Raw genomic sequence first — 22361 nt, 5'->3', positions numbered from 1 at the left:
CGTTGTTGTTGTTGTTGTTGTTGTTGTTGTTGTTGTTGTTGTTGTTGTTATACGCTTGAATGGTGGTATTGAAATTTTAATCCTGAATGGCTATTGCCATGCTTAATTAACAAGCACCTCATAAGAGAATCTACTTCTCCACCAACTGCTACCAGCAGGTATTGACAAGAAAGCCATGTAAACTCTGCAGATTACTGCTGATATCCTTAAAGGAGCAGAAAACAAGCTCTTTTTTAGCATCCTTCAAGGTGGGGTGGCTTTGTATATTAGACTGCAAGTTTTCCTGGAAGATGCAGTTAGAAGATTGCTGAAATCTATTGCTAATGCTCTAACTGCTATTGTAAAAAGTATCCTATCAACCCCATGTTGTCAGTACTTCAAAATTGCTATTATTTAAAAAGGAATAATTTCTAGGAAACTCCAAAATGCGAAAAAGAAACTTATGTTGAATGATTCTGAGGAAATAGTGTGCATTTATAATCTTACTGTTGTGCAGATGATTTTTCATGCATCATGGCTGTACCCTTGAAGCCGTCGTTTTCTCATAATAGCAAGATTATTTCTTGCCTACCTCAGTTGAAATTTTAATTGGCCCTTCCAATCGGGATTCAGGCCTCATCACGGGACTGAAACTGCCTTGGTCGCACTGGTTGATGATCTCCGGCGGGCTAGGGACAAAGGTGAGAGCTGTTTCCTAGTTCTGCTGGATCTCTCAGCGGCGTTTGATACCATCGACCATAACATCCTTCTGGACCGTCTTGAGGGGCTGGGAGCTGGGGGCACTGTCATACAGTGGTTCCGCTCCTTCCTCCTGGGCCGTGTTCAGAAAGTGGTGGTGGGGGATGAGTGTTCAGACCCCTGGGCTCTCACTTGTGGGGTGCCTCAGGGTTCTGTCCTCTCCCCCATGCTTTTCAACATCTACATGCAGCCGCTGGGAGAGATCATCAGGGGGTTTGGGCTGGGTGTTCATCAGTATGCAGATGATACCCAGCTCTACCTTTCTTTCAAATCAGAACCAGTGAAGGCGGTGACAGTCCTGTGTGAGTGTCTGGAGGCGGTTGGAGGATGGATGGCGGCAAACAGATTGAGATTGAATCCTGACAAGACAGAAGTACTGTTTCTGGGGGACAGGAGGCGGGCAGGTGTGGGGGATTCCCTGGTCCTGAATGGGGTAACCGTGCCCCTGAAGGACCAGGTGCGCAGCCTGGGAGTCATTTTGGACTCACAGCTGTCCATGGAGGCACAGGTTAAATCCGTGTCCAGGGCAGCTGTGTATCAGCTCCATCTGGTACGTAGGCTGAGACCCTATCTGCCCGTGGACTGCCTCGCCAGAGTGGTGCATGCTCTGGTTATCTCCCGCTTGGACTACTGCAATGCGCTCTACGTGGGGCTACCTTTGAAGGTGACCCGGAAACTACAACTAATCCAGAATGCAGCAGCCAGACTGGTGACTGGGAGCGGCCGCCGAGACCATATAACACCGGTCTTGAAAGACTTACATTGGCTCCCAGTACGTTTCCGAGCACAATTCAAAGTGTTGGTGCTGACCTTTAAAGCCCTAAACGGCCTCGGTCCAGTATACCTGAAGGAGCGTCTCCACCTCCATCGTTCTACCCGGACACTGAGGTCCAGCACCGAGGGCCTTCTGGCGGTTCCCTCATTGCGAGAAGCCAAGTTACAGGGAACCAGGCAGAGGGCCTTCTCGGTAGTGGCGCCCTCCCTGTGGAATGCCCTCCCACCAGATGTCAAAGAGAACAACAACTACCAGACTTTTAGAAGACACCTGAAGGCAGCCCTCTTTAGGGAAGCTTTTAATGTTTGATGTACCATAGTATTTTAATATTCTTTTGGAAGCCGCCCAGAGTGGCTGGGGAAACCCAGCCAGATGGGCGGGGTATAAATAATAAATTATTATTATTATTATTATTATTACTAAAACTTTCTCATGGGTAGAGGGAAACATATTTTTTTTGTATTCTCGTAATTCTATTTAGTCTTGATCACCCACTAAAATATAATGTGGCCCATATATAAACTTCAGAATGGACACACACTTTTTTATCTTCTTCACTGCCTGTGTGTTAATATCACAAGGCATATTTTAGCATATTCTTGCTCAGCTAGGATGCACTGTGCATTAAGACAATGGGCGTTGCTCACTGAAAACAAAAGTTGCTAAATCAGATGTTCACGTACTGTTGCTAAGCATGTCACCTGGAAGATTTCCTCTGAGCCAGAATTCTATTAAAGATTACCTTGCCCAGTAGGTGAGAGTTTTGTGGGGTATGTTGCTGTGTTTCAAGACATTAATGTGTATGTTTTCCTTACAGGTCTTAATAAATTCAGAAAGAAACATTACTCTATGGGCTGATGATGTGATTTCCTCCTGTCACAGTACAGTTGCTGTAACAATTCTCTATCATTTCCAAGAGTTTCTAACAATTGCTGCACAATAAATCCAGGTAAGCACACTTTTGAGCTGTCCAATTAGTTTTCCCCCCATAGATTTACAATAATTATCAAAAAAGTGTTAATTAAAAAAATCTCTCACACAGTGACATAACTGTTCCATATATTCTTTGTCCCCTGAATGGATGTTGTGTTATTTCAGGGAAATGCCGTTTGTAAAGCAGACACAATCAGGGATTGGTCTCTTAATTCATACTTAGATTGTTCTCATCTGCAAGTGTCATGGTTCTGTGGAGACGTCTTGGAGCGGGTAGTCAACTGTGGAAGATGACTGGGGGAAGATGGGGCAGTTTGAGCTGGATTACCTGAGGAATGACCTAGCACAGTGGTGGCCAAACTTGGCCCTCCAGTTGTTTTGGGACTACAATTCCTATCATCCCTGACCATTGGCCCTGTTAGCTAGGGATGATGGGAGTTGTAGTCCAAAAACAGCTGGAGGGCCACGTTTGGCCACCACTGACCTAGCAGGTTGTGGGAGGAAAGACTGGAATCCCAGAAGTTGTCTGGCCCTGAAGAGGGGCCCAGTGGTCTGGGAGGTAGAGGTTCAGATCTTGGGGAGGGGCCAAGCCTAAAACCACCTGCAGTGGAATTGCCTCTGTTGGCACCTCCTGTCAGTGAAGAGTCCCTTCTGGGTAGGCAAATAGCTGTGCCCACCCTGCACTTTGAAAGGAAGATGCAGGGAAGATATTACTCGTTGGATCAATGTCTTAGCCTCCACTTAGCCACGTATTTTAACCTCTACTGTAGCATGGAACCAAGACATTGTAACCTGACTTATGTACAGCTCATTAAGTGTTGGGCAGTTTATCTTAAAGAGTTCCCATTCTTTGATAGTCAGGGCAGAAGTTTAGAGTATTCATGCAATTTCATAGCAAGCTACTATAGCAGCATGTTGATTGCTTTGTGTTGCCATTTTTGCCACAGTAATTTGCTATCTTGCATCTCCACTTCCACAAATGTATAAAGATGGGGTGTTTCCTTTCCTTCACTGTGTGTCCAGTGCCCTATTGCCCTTGTCTACATCACTGCAATTAACTAATTAAAATCCTATTGTGCAATAATAGTAACCTTCGTCAAATTATATGCTTTGCTCTCTGTTTTTCTCCTGTTGTGCATTCATATGTTTATTTGAAATACAGCTCAGGAATAATGTCTCTTTTTTAAAACAAAAAACAAAAACCTCAAACTACTCAACCATCTAAATGTTAGATTATCATGCTGTTAGTGTGTGGGCACAATGCAAACCAAACATAATTGGTTTTTTTTAAAAAACCTAGAACTGATACATTAAGAAAAATATTCTTTCTTATTTAAATAAGAATGGTATGGGGGCGGAATAGGGATTCAGATTCTAAATCCACTTGAATGCAAAGGATTCCGAGAGAAAACTCTCATAGAAATTGGCCCTTCACAATAAATAGTTAAGAAACTGAAAGCATTGCAGAAACTTAGCTCATTCAATATCTGACTTAATTATATGATCAGAGGGTGACACAGAGATGGAAGTGAATTAGCAGCATGGACAAGATAAGACCAATCACTTTCCAAGGCTCTGTTAAGGTCTCATTCTTTATGCCAGTTGCTCCCCAACTCCCCCCCCCCCAACCACTTGAAAATTGCTGAAGGTCTTAGTAGACCACTAAATGATGTTTTTTGCCTGTTGTAGCAATTGTAATGTTCTGTGCTAAGTGATGTAATACAGTGGTACCTCCAGTTGAGCATGGGATCCATTCTGGAGCTCCAGTTAGATCCCGAGAATTTGCAGTCGGACGTGCTGCTTCTGCACATGCACTCGCGGCGAAACCCGGAAAAATACTTCTGGGTTTGCCGCGTTCGCATCCTGAAGGATACGCAACCAGAGGTATGCATATCCAGAGGTGTCACTGTACAATAAAATGCAATATTAAAAAAAATCATACAATATGAATTCCATAGAGCTTTACACTGTTCTTTGCAGACAGGCATACTGTAGACCATCTGAATGAAGCTCACAGATCACTGGTAGTCTGTGGGCCACAGTTTGGGAACCCCTGCTGTAAGCTGCACAAGCAGCTTTTATAAATTGATACCTAGGACACCAGAGATCATAGAAGGTGCACAGCAATCATGGAATTGTAGTTACACAGAATTTGGTTAACTAAACAGGGTTGAAATCATACATTTTTGTATCAGAAGAATCGTAAATAAATAAATCCTTTAATACTGTAAAGGCATAATCTGGGTTAAACAGTATCTGTGGTGTCATTGGATGGTTGGTTGAAAAATGATCTATTGATGCTTACTGATTTATAGAATATGCAAACATTGCCTCATAAAGTATTTTTATTCAGAAAATTCTCATTCCTTCAATCCGTACAATTAAGATGTTATATGCAAAGAAGATACTGGTTTTTAATTTAAACAGGACACCCTTTGAAGGCCTTATAAATAACAATTGAATAATTAGTGCTTTCCAAAACATATAAATAATTAATTAATGGATGTTAATGCTATAGAAGCGTTGAAACAAAAGGGAACATGGCTACACATTTCATATTTATTGAAGCATAAATTATGAAAAGAAATTCATAAATATGCCCATATTTTTATAATTTTAACAGTGGTCTAAATTCTGGCAGTTTAAATGCTTTGGAGTATCGGCTAATTGAAATCAAGAAATTATTTTTCATAAAAGGTTGATGAAGAGTTATGCAGACATCATGGAAGAAACATAAATAACATATTCCTTTATTTCAGTATTTACAAATCACACATAAATAAGTATAGTTCTTAAGAGTGCACAATTTTTGAAGTGGTGATATGATATAACTCAGCTAAGAAAATCTTGATATGGTACATAGTGTAGTGGAAGCATATTTTTTATTTGGAGTAATCTCATCAGCTGCTGTTTATGTTACACTCAAGTTAAGGATACTTAGCATTTTAATTATTGTATGCTGCATGTTTTCCTTTGTACATATACTTATTCTGTATTATTTTTGTTTGTTTATTGTGGAATGGTTGTTTAATAACTAAATATGGCCTTAATACCAATTCTAGGGAATTTTTAAATAAAACATTATCATCATATTCCTTAAAAATTAAGTTCTATATTTAACATGTAAATGATTTAACAGTACTTTCTTCCACATTTGGAAATATTGCGGCATTTACAATTGGGAGGTAGCATTAAAGATGTTATTTGTGGAAAATACTATTTTAGTTTCTATTTGCTGTAGTGGGCTATCTGAAGGATAATAAATTGAAGCTAAACCTTGATAAAGAGATGCTATGGCTGGACAACTTCTGGGTTTGGAAATTAGGAAACAGCCTGGTCTTTATAGGGTTGCACTATACTTGTAGGAGCTACTGTGTAGTCTGGGATTGCTCATTTACTGAAGGCCGAAGTTCCTGCAATGGTTCAGAGGACTGTTTCCCAGCTATATCTCATTCCAGACATGGATAGCCTGGCCACAGTAAGGCACACTCAGATAACTTCCCATTTGGATTACTGTAATGTGCTGTACATAAGGCTTCTCTGAAGCAGGAGCTGGCACAAACTGTGGTTGCTGAACTTCTAAGTGGATTCTAGAGCAACATTGCCACCACTCACAATCCTCCTTACCAGGCTACACATATCCAATTCCCTCAAAAGGTTTGGTTTCCAAACACTTTATTATCTTGACCACCCTCCTCTGCACACATTTCAGCTTGTCAATATCCTCTTAAATTGTGATTTGCGGAACTGGACACAGTACTCCAGGTGTGGTCAGACCAAGGCAGAATAAAGCAGCACTATGACTTCCTTTGATCATGACAGTATACTTCTGTTGATGCCACCTTGACTCCTGTTACGTTCATGGTCTGCTAAGACTCTTAGATCCTTTTCACATGTAATACTGGCAATCCAGGTATCCCCCAACTTATATTTGGGCAGCTGGTTCTTCCTGCCTAGGTTTTGAAGCTTACATTTGTCCCTATTGAAATTCATTTTCTTAGTTTTAAATGAGTTCTCCAATATGTTACTGTCATTTTGAATCCTGAATTTGTCTTTTGCGGCATTAGCTATCCCTCCTAGTTTGGTGTCATCTGCAAATTTGATGAGAATCCTATCAATTCCTTCATCCAAGTCATTTATAAAGATGTTGAACAACAATGGGCCCAGGACAGAACCCTGCAGGCCCCTGCTTGTCATTTTTTCCCCCAGGATGTCAAGGATCAGTTGGTGAGCACCCTTTGAGTTTGATCAGTCAACCAGTTACAAATCCACCAAATGGATACCTCACCCAGTCCACATTTTACCAGTTTCTTCACAAGACTGCCATGGGGGGCTTTGTCAAAAGCCTTGCTGAAATCAAGATACATTATGTCCACGGTATTTCCCTGATCCACCAAGCTTGTATATTTAAAAAATGAGATTTGTCTGGTATTACTTCAAGTTAGGGGGCCTAAATAAATAAATAAATAAAATTATCAATACATTTCCTTTTCTCTACCTACCACAGGAAAGCTATGTTATTAACATGTGTGTTTAAACACAGAGTTGATTCACTGACTACGGTTGACTCTGTGTTTATGTATACCGCTTTACTGTTATAATTAACTGCATGTATTCAAGGATCTGCTTACCTTTCTTTTTTAAAAATTCCTTTTCTATTTCTTGCAAATTTCAGTGTAAATAAAGGTGCTCGACTCATTATACTCATTAAAACTGAGTATACTCATTAAAACTAAAATGAGAATTTACTAGTTTGTAAAAGGGGGGGGGGATATAATTGTACAACTCTATCTCAGCATAGTTTGCCAATAGCTTATTTTAATATTGTGCAATCAGATTGTCACAGTTGTGGCACAGAATAGATCCAGGACATATTTCTTTAGTGTTCAGAATAGCAATCAAAACTGAGATACCACTCTAAGCCCTAATTTAAGAACCCAGGTGTTTAGACTAATCCCCTTACTTTACAGATGCTGGTTCCCTCTGTAAAAACGGGTTTGGAGACAGGCTTCAAGAAATCTGCAATATATAAAAAGCAATTCTGCAGTCAGAACTACAGAAATTGGCATATTTCTGGACTCTTAGCAATAGGAATGTAAGAGGGCAAACTGGAGGACACTTCTCAAGTATTTGACCTAATTGGAATATAAAGAAAGTGGATAGAAAGAAGCTTTTGTCCCAGGGCCCTCCATTGAAGATGAACATTGGGAGATTAAGTACAGACAAAAGGAAATATTTCTTCACATAGCACATACCTAGCTAACTATGGAATTAAATACTACATGGCCTAGTGATGGCCACCAACTTGGATGACTTTAAAAGAGGACCAGACAAATTCATGGAGGATAACACTATCAATGACTACTAGTTGCAATGGCTGTGTACTACTTCCAGTATTAGAGGCAGTACGTCTCTGAATGTTAGTTCTGGGGAGTATGCGTGGGAAGAGCTGCTGTCCTTACCTCCTGCTTGTGTGTGGTTGGCCGCTCTTGAGAACAGGAAGCTGGACTAGATAGGCATTTTGGTCAGATCCAACAGAGTGATTCTTAGCTTACACAGTAGGGACAAGCAAGCATCCCCAGTCATTGGCTGTGCCAACTGGGCTGATGAAACCTGAGAACATCTGGAGTGCCATGAGAAGCATAACCAGGCATTCAGTTGCCCATTATAGCCTGATCTCCATGCAGAAGTGGCAAAACAGGGAAATACTTTCTGTCATGCCCCATGGGGATCCCACAGTAGGCTAGCAAACGCTAAGTCCATGGTGGACTGGGTGATCTTTACAAAATATAATTTATAAAGCAGCTCTGCATTATGAAGACCAAGTATGTAAAAGCGGCCAAACCCCACCTTACCCCAGATCAAAAAAACCATACCGGGTTCTTCATTTTCAAGCATTTGTAGTGCTTTTCTTAGAATGGATACCTGCAAATGTAATGGCCCACATTCTCTCATTTATTCTTAACTTTGAATTATGTCATGTATTTATAAAACAGTAGCTTATTTTAAGAAACTACTAAAATTGAGTTAATTAACTTCTTCTCTTTCAGTGCTATCCTTTCGTAGGTGACAATTCTGTGTGATAGATAAATGATGAAACAATTCGCAAAGTTCTTCCCAATATTAATTAAAAAGTGACCAAATGCTGAAAATTGCAAACATGTCATGTATATTGTAAGGAATATTAATCAAGGTCTGACAAGTTCAGCAGTGGTGAAGTATCACATTTGGAACAGAGAATTAAAACAGCCTCTCAGTGATTTTGTTGTACAACTGACAAGAATATGTTGAAATAATTAATATATACGGTATGCCTTTTCTCCCCTTCGAGGAACAGAAACCACTTACTGAAATAAGAAAGATCTGTCCATTTGGTACAGTATTACTGTGAATTTGAAGAAACCTAACGGGATATTGTGCAATTTATATCTTCAGGTCTTTGTACAATTGTCTGTGTTTTGTTTTTGTTTGTTTTTTAAAAAAGTCTGGAGTTTAAATTTAGTATTGTACTCAAAAATGCACATAAACAATTGAGCTACATATGATAAGCATACTTATCATTGTAATAAATAATATTGTAAGATGTAATAAGAACTGTTGGGTGTATTTAAGAACTATAGAAGGTGATAGAAAAATAAAGCACCATCCATCCCTTCTTTGTGTATGAGAGGGAATCCCCATAACGTCTGAACGTGCTGTTACTGGGTTAGGTTCATTGCACTGCTTAGCTGTGAGAAGCGCATGCTTTTTATGATGGTAGCCTGCAAGCCAATGCTTGAAGATGACTGGGACCTCTGGATACATCTATAAAAGGCATAAGACTATTACTGGGTATTTGGAAAGGGTTGAATTGTACCCCATATTTGTAAATTATCTTGTATTGCTATACGGAGTTGTAAGGTTAAAATACGAGGTGGCCTTAGGAAATAGATTTAAAGGACCGTGTACTGTATACTAATGAAGATGCCTAGATAAAATAATGCAGCATTCTTCAAGATAAAATATTGGGCCAGTAATTTCATTTAGGCTGATCATTTCTCTTGAATCTTCTGTCATGCTTGGCATCATAGTTCTGTACATCAGCTTGTTTTTGCCTGGGGGAGGGTCTTTTTAATTGTTAACCACTTAAAACATACAGATATTTAAAATTGTGCTCAGAAAAAAGGGAAATTAAATTGTGGTGGTGTGTAAGTTGTGTCATTTTGAAAAGATGCTGCCCAAGATTGAAGTTGTTTTGTTGAGCGCATTCACAGTGGCTGGTTCCTGGCTAGGTCTGAAGAAGAGACAACGTAATTTCAGTAATCATCAACTAATTGGCCCTTGTTCCTTAAACATTTATAATTACAGAAGTATTTTCTTCCTTCAATCCCTGAAGTGGTCTGTTGTCTCCCGCATAGATTATGAACATTTAACTATTATCTTGTAGATTATCAATACATAATTAAAATGCTATTGGAGATAAAGCATCATTCATTTCCTCCCCAAAGGGTAAACACAGAGGGGAAACAGATCGTTCTGTTAACTGCAAGTTAAGTTTTTTTAAAGAATATCAAAACAATTTATGCCAGGGAAGGGTGGGGTGGTGGTGATGATGATGGAAAACCTCTGGAAATGATGGGACTATCTAGTTTAATATGCTTGATAATTTTTCATTTCATTTCACTTTTAATTTGTATACCACCTAGGTGGTTTGCAACAACAGAATATAAGAATCACACACCTTATAATAATCTGATCCAATACAAAAAAGTCGTAATATAATAAAAACATAACTTTAAAATAAACAACTCATATGAAATAAAGTAATGTTCAGTAATCCATTTCCTCCATTGCCTCACTGACAATTCCATTTCCCAGAAGATAGAAGAAGCAACAACGGGTTCATCTGTCTTGGACCTGGTCCTCACCAACTGATCAGGAACTCATTGATGAAGTTGAATAATTGGGAAACTTGGGAGGAAGTGACAGTAAGAGCTGTTAAATAGTGGAACAGACTCTCTTGGATAGGGTTGCCATATTCTGAAGAGCAAAAAAGAGGGCACATTTGCCAACTTCTACCTTTAACTATGGATCACTATGACAACTCTACCCATGAAAAAAGAGGACGTGTCCTAGAAAAAGAGGACATATGGCCACCCTACAGGTGGGTAAGCTCATGGCCTTCTGTCATTGATGTTTTAGTTGGGTCCCTTCCAACTCTGCAATTGTATGATTCTATAATACAATAGTACACAGTAAAAGTAAATATAAAATATTAGCAAATAGTCATACAGAAATTCAGTCTTAACAATTACAATAAATAATTACTAAACTATAATCAATGAAAAACAGCAAGTCGCAATGCATGAAATACCACAATACATACAAAACCATGTAGAAGAATTAAATGGAGAAACAAAGATACACAACTATTTTTTAAAAAATGTATCCTGAACTCCTCTACTCCCGACCCCCAGCATTTTAAAACCTCCCCGGGACACGGGGAGATTTTAAAATGCTGGGGGTCGGCAGCGAACGCTTCGCTCCCGACCCCCAGCATTTTAAAATCTCCCCGGGACAGAGACTTCTCTGCTGTCCCTTGGAGATTTTAAAATGCTGGGGGTCGGCAGCGAACGCTTCGCTCCCGCCCGCCAGCATTTTAAGATCGCCCGGGGCAGGCGGGGGGAAGGCAGGCGGGGGGGAGCAAAGACTTTTGCCCCCCGCCGGCCTTCAGAAGAGGTCCTCTTCTGAAGGCCGGCTGTGGGCGAAAGTCTTTGCTCCCGACCGCCAGCATTTCCCTATGGGCTTTCGTCTTGCGATGCAAGCCCATAGGGAAATTCGTCTTGCGAAGCGCCTCCAAAACAGAAAACCCTTTCGTCTTGCGGGTTTTCCGTCTTGCGAGGCATTCGTCTTGCGGGGTACCACTGTATGCAGATTGGAATAATAATACAGAACCATTGTCCCTAACAACTCCTGCTAATGTGATTCTAATGAGTGAAAGGTTTGGTGGATTCATTTTGGCTAACATTATAGACATGTTATATGAATGTAAGGGAGCAGCTACACATAACTGAAGAGAAAAAGAGGTGCCAGTACTCACCATGAAGTTGTTACAGTTAAGTGCCACACTTTTTAACAACAACAACAAAAAGGTGCCTGCAGTGCATACCTTTGCGTACCCCCTGAAGAAGAAGAAAAATACTGCAGAAGAGCATTCTGGAAAGCTCATGCTTGATCCAGCCAAAACAGGCATATTAGTTTAAGAACTGACTTCTCTTACCTCTTTGTCTGCAGTAGTGAACAGTACAAAGAAAGTTATTAATTGGAAAATAGTTCGCTTGCATTCATGCAAATTGCTGCTCTGGGTCACAACCTTTTTCTCTGTAGGGAACTCTACCACACACAAACATTCCGTATATGATACACTGTTGGGTTTATGATATGGTTCATGATCTAATTTATGCACCCTAAAGGATGCTTTGTTTCCTTTCTTTGGCCCCTAAATATAGCATCAACGTTTCTATAGTCTTCTCATAACTAATATTCAGAGAATTGTAATTAATGATTAAGTACAGTCTTTATGGATCTTGCTGCCTACTCAGTCACATAAAGAGACTTGCTCTGAAACCCATAAGCAGCTATATAATATGCAACTGTAATGTGAATAATTATTCCTCTGAAAGTCCTATAATTATGGTTCCTGAAGCAGTCTTATTATTAAGTCATCTTAATAGAAACTCAAAGCAAAATTGCCTTGAGTTTTGTGATGATATAAATATTGTTCACTGAAAACTTGAGTGCTTTGTCTCTCTTTCCAATGCAGCAGAATAAATACGTGGTTGCAGGGATTTCATAGAAAACTTCCAGTGTGGTCTTTTGCCCAGCTTAAACCCACTAAGGCAGGACAGAACTACCGCTATGACGGAGGACAACACCCCAACTAACTGAGGAGTACAAATCTGTCTTGCCCAGAGATTCACTGGTGGAGCATGATCAAGGGTGAGACCTCATTAGCTCAGTGTTACCTTAACCATTCTTGTTTCCCTTGTTGGTTATGCTCCTAGGACAGGCTGGGTAGCCAGTTGGGATGATGTTTGAAAGAGGACATGCAATGGAGATTTTACTGGAACAATAACCAGAAGACACTGGCTGTTGATCAAATGATTATAAGAGAAGTGTGGCTGGAAAGAGTGAAGGGAGGATGTTGAAGGAAAGGTGCGGTGGAGTATGACTCAGTCATGAGTCAGCTAATTACCTGCATTGGTCTTTTCATTCATGCACTTACATTTCTGGCTACCTAGATTCAGGGTTATGTTTCTCTTCCTAGTCTTAGTTCCTAATATCCCATAAAGGCTGGGGTGTTTTCCGTGCTAAATATGTGCTTTCTCATACATCCGCAGCTGCTTATTGACCATGCATGGGACTGAGAGGAGTGATAAAGAAAGGGGTGCTAAAGGAATTTTTGGAAACTTTTAAAGCAGGTTAAACGGTAATGAAATTAAAGACAGAGCGAAGCACTTTTTAAAATGTCTTTTGGAAAGGATGGTTCAACCATCAGTTCATTTGCAATTCTAGTGTTAAACAAAAAGGTAGATAATTGGGGCACATTCCTGATCCTTAAAGCATGGAGGATTAGAAAAGTTAGTTTTGAACTTCCCCAGTAAGTTATGTGTTCTATTTTTTATATTATTGTGGGCTTCATACTGATTCCAGGGATTAGCAGGTCTTCACAGGAGCTAGTATGATCATCTACTCCTCTTTCTTTTATATCCTCTTCCATCTGCCTGAGTTTTACAATGTGGGAAAAGTGGACCATTCTTGACATAGTTATATAGAGGAGTCAAACATTTTTGCCCCATTTGATGGCCTCAAAAGATCACCAAGATGGGGAGGGTAGAACAGGGGTTGAACTTTTCTGCAAGAAACTGTTCCCCATCTTAGTTCATCTTTACTATTTAGTTTCAAACCACTATGCTTGCATATTAGCTAATCCTGATACTAGGTTCATGTTAAATGTTAAATCTCAGCAAGGGGGATACTCTGACAGTTCCTTTGTCATTCCTCTCGAGCATTCCTGGTCCTTCAGAGATCTTAGGCAATATTTCCTGCTGCTTCGTTAACAAGATAAATCTGCTGGATTTCTGTTGCCCTATGGCTCCCACACATTTGCATGTGCCAGAGGAAAGTGGGAGTACTTACACTTAAAACAGTTCATGGTTCCTGAATTTTCAGTTGATGCAGTTCTTGACAGCAGATAGCTTATTGAACTTGTAAATAAATTGCTTCTCCCAACAAATGTCCTGAAGCAATTTGCAAGAATAATTTGCAAAATAAAATAAAATACAGTAATAACTTTTTAAAAAATACATAGGTATGAAAGTAAAAAAATCATCAGTGCTGCCCAAATGCATGAGAAAACAAAAGGATCTTTGCCCATGCCCAGATGATGACAAAGTTGGTGCCAGGCAGGCCTCACTGGAGAGAGCATTCTATAGACAGGAAACTACTACAAAAAAGGCCCGTTCTCACCACTTATCAGCAATGAGGTACAAGAACAAAAATGGTCACCAGTACCCATCCTTGGAAACTAAAATTCATCCATTAACCACAGACCAGATAGCACTCTGGATGCCTCTGGAACCAGAGGTGCCAACTTTAATAAAATATTGGGTGGGGGAAGGTAAGCCCCACCCCACATAATTTATTGATCACAAGATGCAGCACACACACACACACTATTTGAATGGCAATGCCCATCAACTTTGAGGCGGGACAACACCCTCAAATATTTTTTTGGGGGGGTGAAGGGACCTTGTACTCTAGGAGTTGGCTCCTATGCCTGGAACATTACTTGCTACAATAGCAGACTCCAAGCCCCTATGAAGCTCCTCTTTGTTTCTATTATCACTGTTGACAATGTATCCTTTAGTCAGTTTTGCATTTGTTTAATTTAATTACTCTTTCACATACACACTCTGAATAGCTAGCAGGACCTAACCATGAAACTGGTTTTACTTAGTAAATGTAAATGCTACCACCACAATGTATCTTGCAATGATAATACAGCATTAGAAAGAATAGCTCAACATACAAAAGTTAAGGTTTTGAGAGAAGGAAACTGTTCTGTCTTCTTAAATGTATTTTTGGGAAATATCCATATATACACACACTGTATTCAGAAAGAGCTGCCATCATTAACTGATAGCCTGCATTCTTCAATTTCATTGCTTTCTTAGTGAGTTATAAACAGAAATAACTCTTTCTGTTTATTGTATAACTTACAGTTCAATTTCAAATTTGGATTTATTGTCCCCTGTATGTATGTTTCTGAGGTATGGAGATTTCACATTTTATAAATAATTCTGAAAAAGAGAGTTGGTAATGACAAAAATCAACATAGCATCATTTTAAAAGAATGATTACTGGAGAGGGAGATACTAGGATAGGCTACAAAATATATAGCAAGTTTTGCCGATCATAAGCACAAAAAGAATAAAAAACTCAAAAAGTAAGAGGTAGTCAGATAATATGATCAATGATGATTTCTAAACAGACGTTTTTACCAAAATAGTTTTCACATTTGTCTTTTTGATGTTTAATGATTGCTATAACCCTGGTCTTTTGATCCAAGAAAGATATGAAGAACCTATGGAAATTACAGTATTTGAACATATATTTAGCTGACCACTAAGCCTTTAATCCCTACATTTTTATGTTCAGATAAAGAGGCACAAAAAAGCAATTTTAGCCCAGAAAGGAATACTGAAAATAAGTGTTGAAAGGAATAGTATGGTAAATCAATCAGCACTGAATCAGTTCTGAAGGCATTGGATTAAAAGGAGTGTCTGTATGGCCTGTCAAGTGAAGGACGGCATGTTACCTTCTTGAATGACCACAAGGGCACTTCATGATAATAGTTAAGTTATCATTCACTGCAACACTTTTCATTAATCTCATAAAATGAAATATAGAAGTGAAAAGGCCAGTGCTCATCAACAAAGAGAGCCAAGCAGGAGCATTTGCAGATCAGCCCTAAAGATCTATGGAGTGACAAATGTCACAGCCAGATTTCATTCACTTTTATAAACCTAAAACAGTATACTGTCAAGGTGGGTTAAAAATAAATAAATATCCAACTTACATTACAGGATTAAAGTTTAGATAATTTGCAGTTCTAAAAATCAATATGTTTTTAACTTGCTCTTGGATTGGACTCTTTGTTTTTTATTGTTTATATTGTAAAGACCTTTGACTACAAACAACAAAGCTCAGACAGAGATGTGCTCTTGCATTTAAACTCCCTTGAAGCCTTTAGCTTTTCTTGCCTCTTCCTTCCTTTTGCAATTGTCATTATATGGGAAGAAAGGCCAATTTTACTTTTTTTATTTATTAGCAACCAGTGTGGTGTGGCACTGTGAGGCCATACTCATTATATTGGGATAAGACAAGGCCATGGCCCAAGCAGCTTGGATGTATCATTCCAGATGTACACCCCAGCTTCCTTTGAAATGTTTTGGATGATACTGGGATGCAGCTTTTGAAGCAAGCGTAGTCATGTGAAACCTGGGAAGGATGCTCAGTCATTTGGGGTATATCTGGGAAATTCTGGAGTATATCTTTCATATTCCATACTGCTTCACTGGTGCCCTTAACACTATTCAAAAAACACAGAAGCTAGGACCAATTAAAATGTCACCAACTAATAGGCAAGTGATTGATTTCTGCTAAGCGGGAATGTTAAGCAAAACAACAGTGGCTGGGGAGCTAGGCATGATGTCGAAGCCCCTAAGTCAGCAGATTATTTTAAATCTTATAATGGAGCACAGGAGGTGTTATGCAGATTTAACAGTGCAGTTCCATGCAAGTCTGCTCAGAAATAGTTCTTAACTGAGTTCAATGGGACTTACTCCCAGGCAAATGTTCACATAAACTGCAGCCTTAATTAGATCAGACCCTGCTAGGTGCTAAACTGAGACATACTGGGAGAAGGAAAATATAAACACTAATAAGTGCTTTGATCCGTCTCCAGCAATCAGCAGAACCCACAAGCTATGACCTTTGCTAAGGCAGAAAAAAAGAAATATGGTATCTGCAAAGCTGGATACTAATTTTAGGTGGTACACTAAATTAAGAATTAATAAAAGACAAATTAGGTGCATTTTTGTGTGTGTCCACTGCCAATGCTTAGCCTTTTCTTTTCTCCCACCCGTATCATTTTACTGAACTTCATGTCAGAAGAAAAGTTCTGGAGAACCTGAAAGCTCACTAGTTTGTGGTTTTTACTTGGTCCTAGTAAAGGTGTCATGCAACTGGGGATATTCTGGATTTTTTGTTCCTAATAGACCAACACAGCCAACTACAATTTATGTGTTCTTTGCTGTTGGGCTGCCTGTGGCAAGGTAGAGATTTTAAGTCATTTTGACCTGTTCTCTTTATAAATGTATGGTTGTTCCAGTTCACTCAGTTGTACATGGGTGCCAAGTTTATTTTACTGTTAGACTGTTACCTGTTTAAGCACTGGTGCATATGACCAGGTAGCTACACAGAGACCATTGAAAATGCAACAGTTTGTGTGACACAACTTGAAAAGCAAAGAAATGTTCTGTCTCTTCATCATCATTAAACCGTGCTTTAGTTCATACAGTTGTAAAAAGATGCTAGCATGAAGGATGCCAGCTGCTATTTCAGTACAGCTACAATAATGGAATTTAATGCCAGCTCCTTCGGTATGCATCCCTATATGTCAAAGCGTTTACATCAGCCTTCTCTGTCTGATCCTCAAGACTATCCCAAAGTTGTTCCTCCTCCTCAGCCATGCCCATTATCCCCAGGCCACACCCTCAATGAACCCTCCCTTGTATTGGACCCTGATTATGTCTCTTGCCTGCCTGGGTGAAGGATTGTATGTGCAAATCTATTCTGATGTATGGAGGTAAAATTTACATTCCTTGCTCTGCCCAAATTTTCCTCTGGCCCTGCCCACCACTGGGATACAGCTCCTAAAAGGCTGCCCACAAAGGTATGCATCCCTCAGGCTGCAAGGTTTTCTCCATTCCTGGTTTACATGGTTGTGTATTTTTGTGTGTGGTGGAATTTGTCAATATGATCCAAGGATAAAATAGCTCCTATGTCCTCCAGATGGCTTGTCGAAAACTTTGTTAAGGGGTACATCATGTAGTAACACATTCTGAATTAATCTTTATTGCTTCCAGTTCCTATGTTCACATGAAGAATGTAAGACCATTGCTCTGCATTATGTTCCTTGTGTATCTGATTGAGCTGGTGCCATGTAATTTTTGTTAATGAAAATGTATTTCTGATCTCAGCCTGTTGCCTTTCAGCATCAGCATTAACTTCTGTGTTTTCTTTTCAGAAAGGCAGTAGTCAGTTTGTATTAGAGCATCTATGGCATGTGCTTTTGTTTGACTTGGCTGCTTTTCATCCACTTGTCATCTTTCCTCCAGCTTCTAAATTAAATCGTCTTATATCACATGTATCACTTTCCTTAGCAAAACAAAAAAACCCTGAGTGCATGTTAGTTGAGGTGGATTACAATCAAGATTGTTCTTTTCCCGATGTGTTGCACACAAGAAAAGAAATTAAATGACTCTAAATGATTTGTTGTTTTCCTGTTTGCTGGCCTAAATTATGAGATCAGAGGCATTTTATGACAAAGTTTCAGTGTAACCAACCTAATTAATTGAAATGAAATAATCGTAAACATTTATTCATGCATGTACACAGGTGTGTTTTTTTAGTGTTTACAATTGAGTTCCTAGCCTGGAATTGCCATTTGAAGGTTTGGCAATTGTCGTGAATTGTTGGTTTCATACTTCAATGTAGTAAATGAGCAGTTCACATTTATTTTTTAATAATATTGTTACCCACTTCTCACTATGAGGTCCCTGGGTGGGTTACAACAATTTAAAAAACAAACAAAAATGAAGTCAGTTAAAACATTTCACAGATGAAAGAATATGAGTGAGCCCTAAAATATTTACCTCAGGTGTCAAGGGTCTTAAATTCCCCAAATTATGATCTAACCATATTATAGCCAGGGCAAAAATGTGAATTTGAAAACTAAAGAAGTTAGTGCCAAGTGCTAGACATGTTACTTCAGGAAAACCATGTTCCCAGTGCAGTGCTTCTAGAAAAACAGGAAGGCATGGGAACATTTTCAGGAAGGAAGGACCTCTGCCCAAGACCATTTGCCATCTGTGGGAGCCTAACTAGGGGAAACTGGGAGTAAAATGGATGGTGAGGAGAGAATGCAGGAGAAAAGGAAGAGCTGTAGCTCAGTGGTAGTGTGCATGTTCTGCATACCAAATGTCCCAGGTTCGGTCCCTGGCATCACCAGTTACAACTGGCTAAATTGTCACAGGGCCACTGCAAATTGGAGCAAAGTTCAGATTACAGCCCATTTGTTCTTCTTGTTGTTGTATTTGATGAAGTAAAGTACTGCTCTGCCCTAAAGTGCCACCACAACTATGATTGTGATAAAAATGTAACTTAAACTTTTTTAAATGGACAATCGGATATTTAGCACTATTGATATGACATATATGATTCCAAATTCACAACACTTGAAATCACTAGTCAAATGTTCTACAAAACCAGATCTACACTTTGTTTAAAAGTATAAATGTCTCAGGACAGACCTGCCTTTGTTCCAAACTACACTAAGGTCATCTGTCTAAACTCCAAAAAGAGACCACTGACCCATGTATCTTCAAGGAGATCAAACGTCTAAATACAAATAGAATAGTTACATACAAATGGATAATGACTGTTGTGACATTTCTGTGTCCATAGTTTTTAGGAGCACTAATCGGTCTCCTTAACTGAAATGTCACATTGAAGACTTTCTAGGCAATCGGGCAGAAAATTCCTATTTTTCATGACTTACCCTTGCTTCATAGGAGAGGCATGGCAGATAAACTTTCAGCTATCCTTTTTATATAATGTCAATGAAGAACCAAGGCCCTTCTATAATGGAGACTTGTACCCTTTTAAATGCCCATTTGTGAGGATGAATTGAGATTTTAAAAATTGTAAAGCCTTTTGCATCCTAGAAGTCCTTAAACACATACCCAAAATGTTAGTTTGTAGTCACAGGGTGAAAGGAGCCTTTTCTGCATGGCAAGTCACTGTAGATAAATAGTTCTCCACAGGAGGGCAGTCCTACAGTGTAGACAATAGTTAGCTAGATGGACCTTTGTCTGAGTTGGTACAAGACATCTTCCTTCCAAACATAAATAAATAAATGGTGCATTAAGAAAAAAGACCAAAAAAATTTATGGCAATGGATCTCAGGGACCAGATGCAGGCAGGGAAGGAGACAGAAAAGTACTGAAAGGGGAACAATGAGACACTATGGGTAGAAGAGAGAAAGGAGAGAAAGGTCCAGAATGTCTAAGTACAATCGCATACATGTTTCTCCCATGATAGTACATATTTGATTTACATGTGGCTATCAGTGCTGCTCCTTTCTACTGATAACTACATCAAATTATACTTCTTGTAACTATTTATTTACTACATCCATTTAGAGAAGCATTCCTTAAGTGGATACATGCCATTAAGTTTCTAGGCACATTCAAAGTAATGTTCGCTATTTTAAATATGAAGAATGTGGATTTCCTCCTATTGGTTCTTGAGATTAGGGTGCAATCCTACTTGCATTATTGTAACATAGTGGGATTGCAACCCAATATGTCTGTTGTTGTTGTTCTTGTTTAGTCGTTTAGTCGTGTCCGACTCTTCGTGACCCCATGGACCAGAGCACGCCAGGCACTTCTGTCTTCCACTGCCTCCCGCAGTTTAGTCAGACTCATGTTTGTAGCTTCAAGAACACTGTCCAACCACCTCGTCCTCTGTCGTCCCCTTCTCCTTGTGCCCTCCATCTTTCCCAACATCAGGGTCTTTTCCCGGGAGTCTTCTCTTCTCATGAGGTGGCCAAAGTATTGGAGCCTCAGCTTCAGGATCTGTCCTTCCAGTGAGCACTCAGAGCTGATTTCCTTAAGAATTGATAGGTTTGTTCTTCTTGCAGTCCATGGGACTCTCAAGAGTCTCCTCCAGCACCATAATTCAAAAGCATCAATTCTTCAGCGATCAGCCTTCTTTACGGTCCAGCTCTCACTTCCATACATCACTACTGGGAAAACCATAGCTTTTACTATACGGACCTTTGTTGGCAACATGTCTACAAGAGTGCTTTTCTTCCCTTTCCCCCAAACTTTAATTAAAATCTAAGAGTTTGAACATCAACAATGCTAATGTAGCCCATTGCTAATCTGCAGAAACATTGTAGTAAAATGTTACTGGAATGTATTGATTCTTAGGTTGGTTTCTACCAATATGATTTTAGCAACAAGAAAAGCAACTACACAGGTGTGGAAAGTTACTAAAGTATTACTGCTGCTTTGTCCAGCTCCCAATTTCACTCCAGATTCTCCTACCTCAATGTTAAGATGTATCAGTGTCAGCAGAATTATTTGTCACAGCTAAAACTTTTCCAAGCTCTAATTATATTGCACCCCATGGATTTCATGCAGCTGGAGGCCTTTCTTAACATTTTATAAACTCAATTTCTGAATAGTTTTAAAATTCCACCATATTAATTCAGATTGAACTGAAATTCAGCACTGAAAGTAGTTCAGCTGACAGTTTTGTAAAGTGAGAGAAAACTCCTGAAAATAATACAGGTGTCATTGTTATATGCAAGCCCTTAATTACAATATAAATCTGAAGTGGGCAGAACACCAATATAGTTGATCTTTGGATGATATGTACTGTAGAAGATCACCAAGGATTTCTGATTCCCAGTTTTTAAAAATGTCAGCAACCTTTTTCCAAATTACGTTGTTGGAACACATGGCTTGGGGTTTTTGGGGTGTGGTGAGGGGCAGGATCAAGAATGCATTTTGAGTGAAAGGATTGGGACTTCAGTACAAAAACGAAATCCTGTGATAAGATTCACTCAGATGCCCTCTTCCTTAATTCTAAGTGGCTGTCTGCCCCTTGTCCTAAGCCACTATTTTGTTTCCAGCTGGTAGATCTTGGGGTCTAGCAAAATAGATCTCTCAAGCTTGAAGTTCATCTGCCTCTGTTCTAGAGTGCTGGTTTTTTGTTTTTTTAGCGGTGGCTTCTGAACCAGGGTGCCCCATAGCATTTCAGGGCTTGCCCCAGGTGAGACAGGGTTTCTACAAGGTCCCATAAGTTGAAGTGGGGAATCCCAAAAGCTTTGTTCTATTCTGATGACTTGGTTGCAACCCACCACCTACCCATTGCTATCATTTTTGTGTGACAAAGGAAACCAAGTTTACAAGAAATGCCTTGAATGAGTGGGAAAGTGTGGGCAGAGAGGGAAGGAGGGATAGGCCATTTTGACGGAGAGGTTTAGAATTTAACAGGGCTGTCCAATCACAATGCTTCATGGGAGAGAAGTTGAGAAACACATATGTATTTGTCTCAAATGCTCATTGATCTTTAGCAAGTTTTCTCTCCTGAGCAGACATAGAAGAGTTCTGCTGGATTAGGTAGTATCCTTCTTCCTACTGACTATACTTCTGAACCATTTTCAGTCTACCAGAAATAACGCATTACATCTACCACCTTTATTTTCATTGTGTGTGTTTTTCTGTTCCAGTACTTCTGCACAATTTTTTTATTAGTGTGTAGTCTTATTCCTCTTTTCCCTACTTTCGGTTTTAGGTCCGCTATTCATGTGTGATATTCAGTTTGTTCTTCCTGTATTTTCCTTTTTAGTATTTTTATCCTTGCCCCATGCTAGATCTGGGACTTTGCATGTGAATCTTTTTCAATTAAACTGAGCTATTTTATCTTATTTTTCACTCCACTTGTTTCTCTCATACACTCAGGCCCAGCCCCCAGTTGTGTGTGTGCCTTTCTCTGACTCTGCTAGAGTGAACTGGTT

At 39.5% G+C, this 22361-nt stretch overlaps 1 pseudogene across 3 annotated transcripts in view; it reads left to right on the top strand.

Moving 5' to 3' along the window:
- Positions 1-22361, top strand: part of LOC308584643 (heparan sulfate glucosamine 3-O-sulfotransferase 1 pseudogene) — an 82418-nt pseudogene that overhangs the window by 46018 nt on the left and 14039 nt on the right. For 2 of the 3 annotated variants that reach the window (XR_014013497.1, XR_014013498.1), the window contains one exon: positions 2331-2462. The product of XR_014013497.1 is annotated as a heparan sulfate glucosamine 3-O-sulfotransferase 1 pseudogene (transcript). Of the gene's footprint in view, positions 1-2330; positions 2463-12244; positions 12425-22361 lie in introns of those variants that run through there. The other variant, XR_014013499.1, reaches the window with a different exon arrangement.

The sequence above is a fragment of the Podarcis bocagei genome (assembly GCF_964188305.1).
Source record: "Podarcis bocagei genome assembly, chromosome: 4".
Classification (NCBI taxonomy): domain Eukaryota; kingdom Metazoa; phylum Chordata; class Lepidosauria; order Squamata; family Lacertidae; genus Podarcis; species Podarcis bocagei.
Note: the sequence above shows the minus strand (reverse complement) of the source record. Positions and strands in the feature narration are given on the sequence as shown.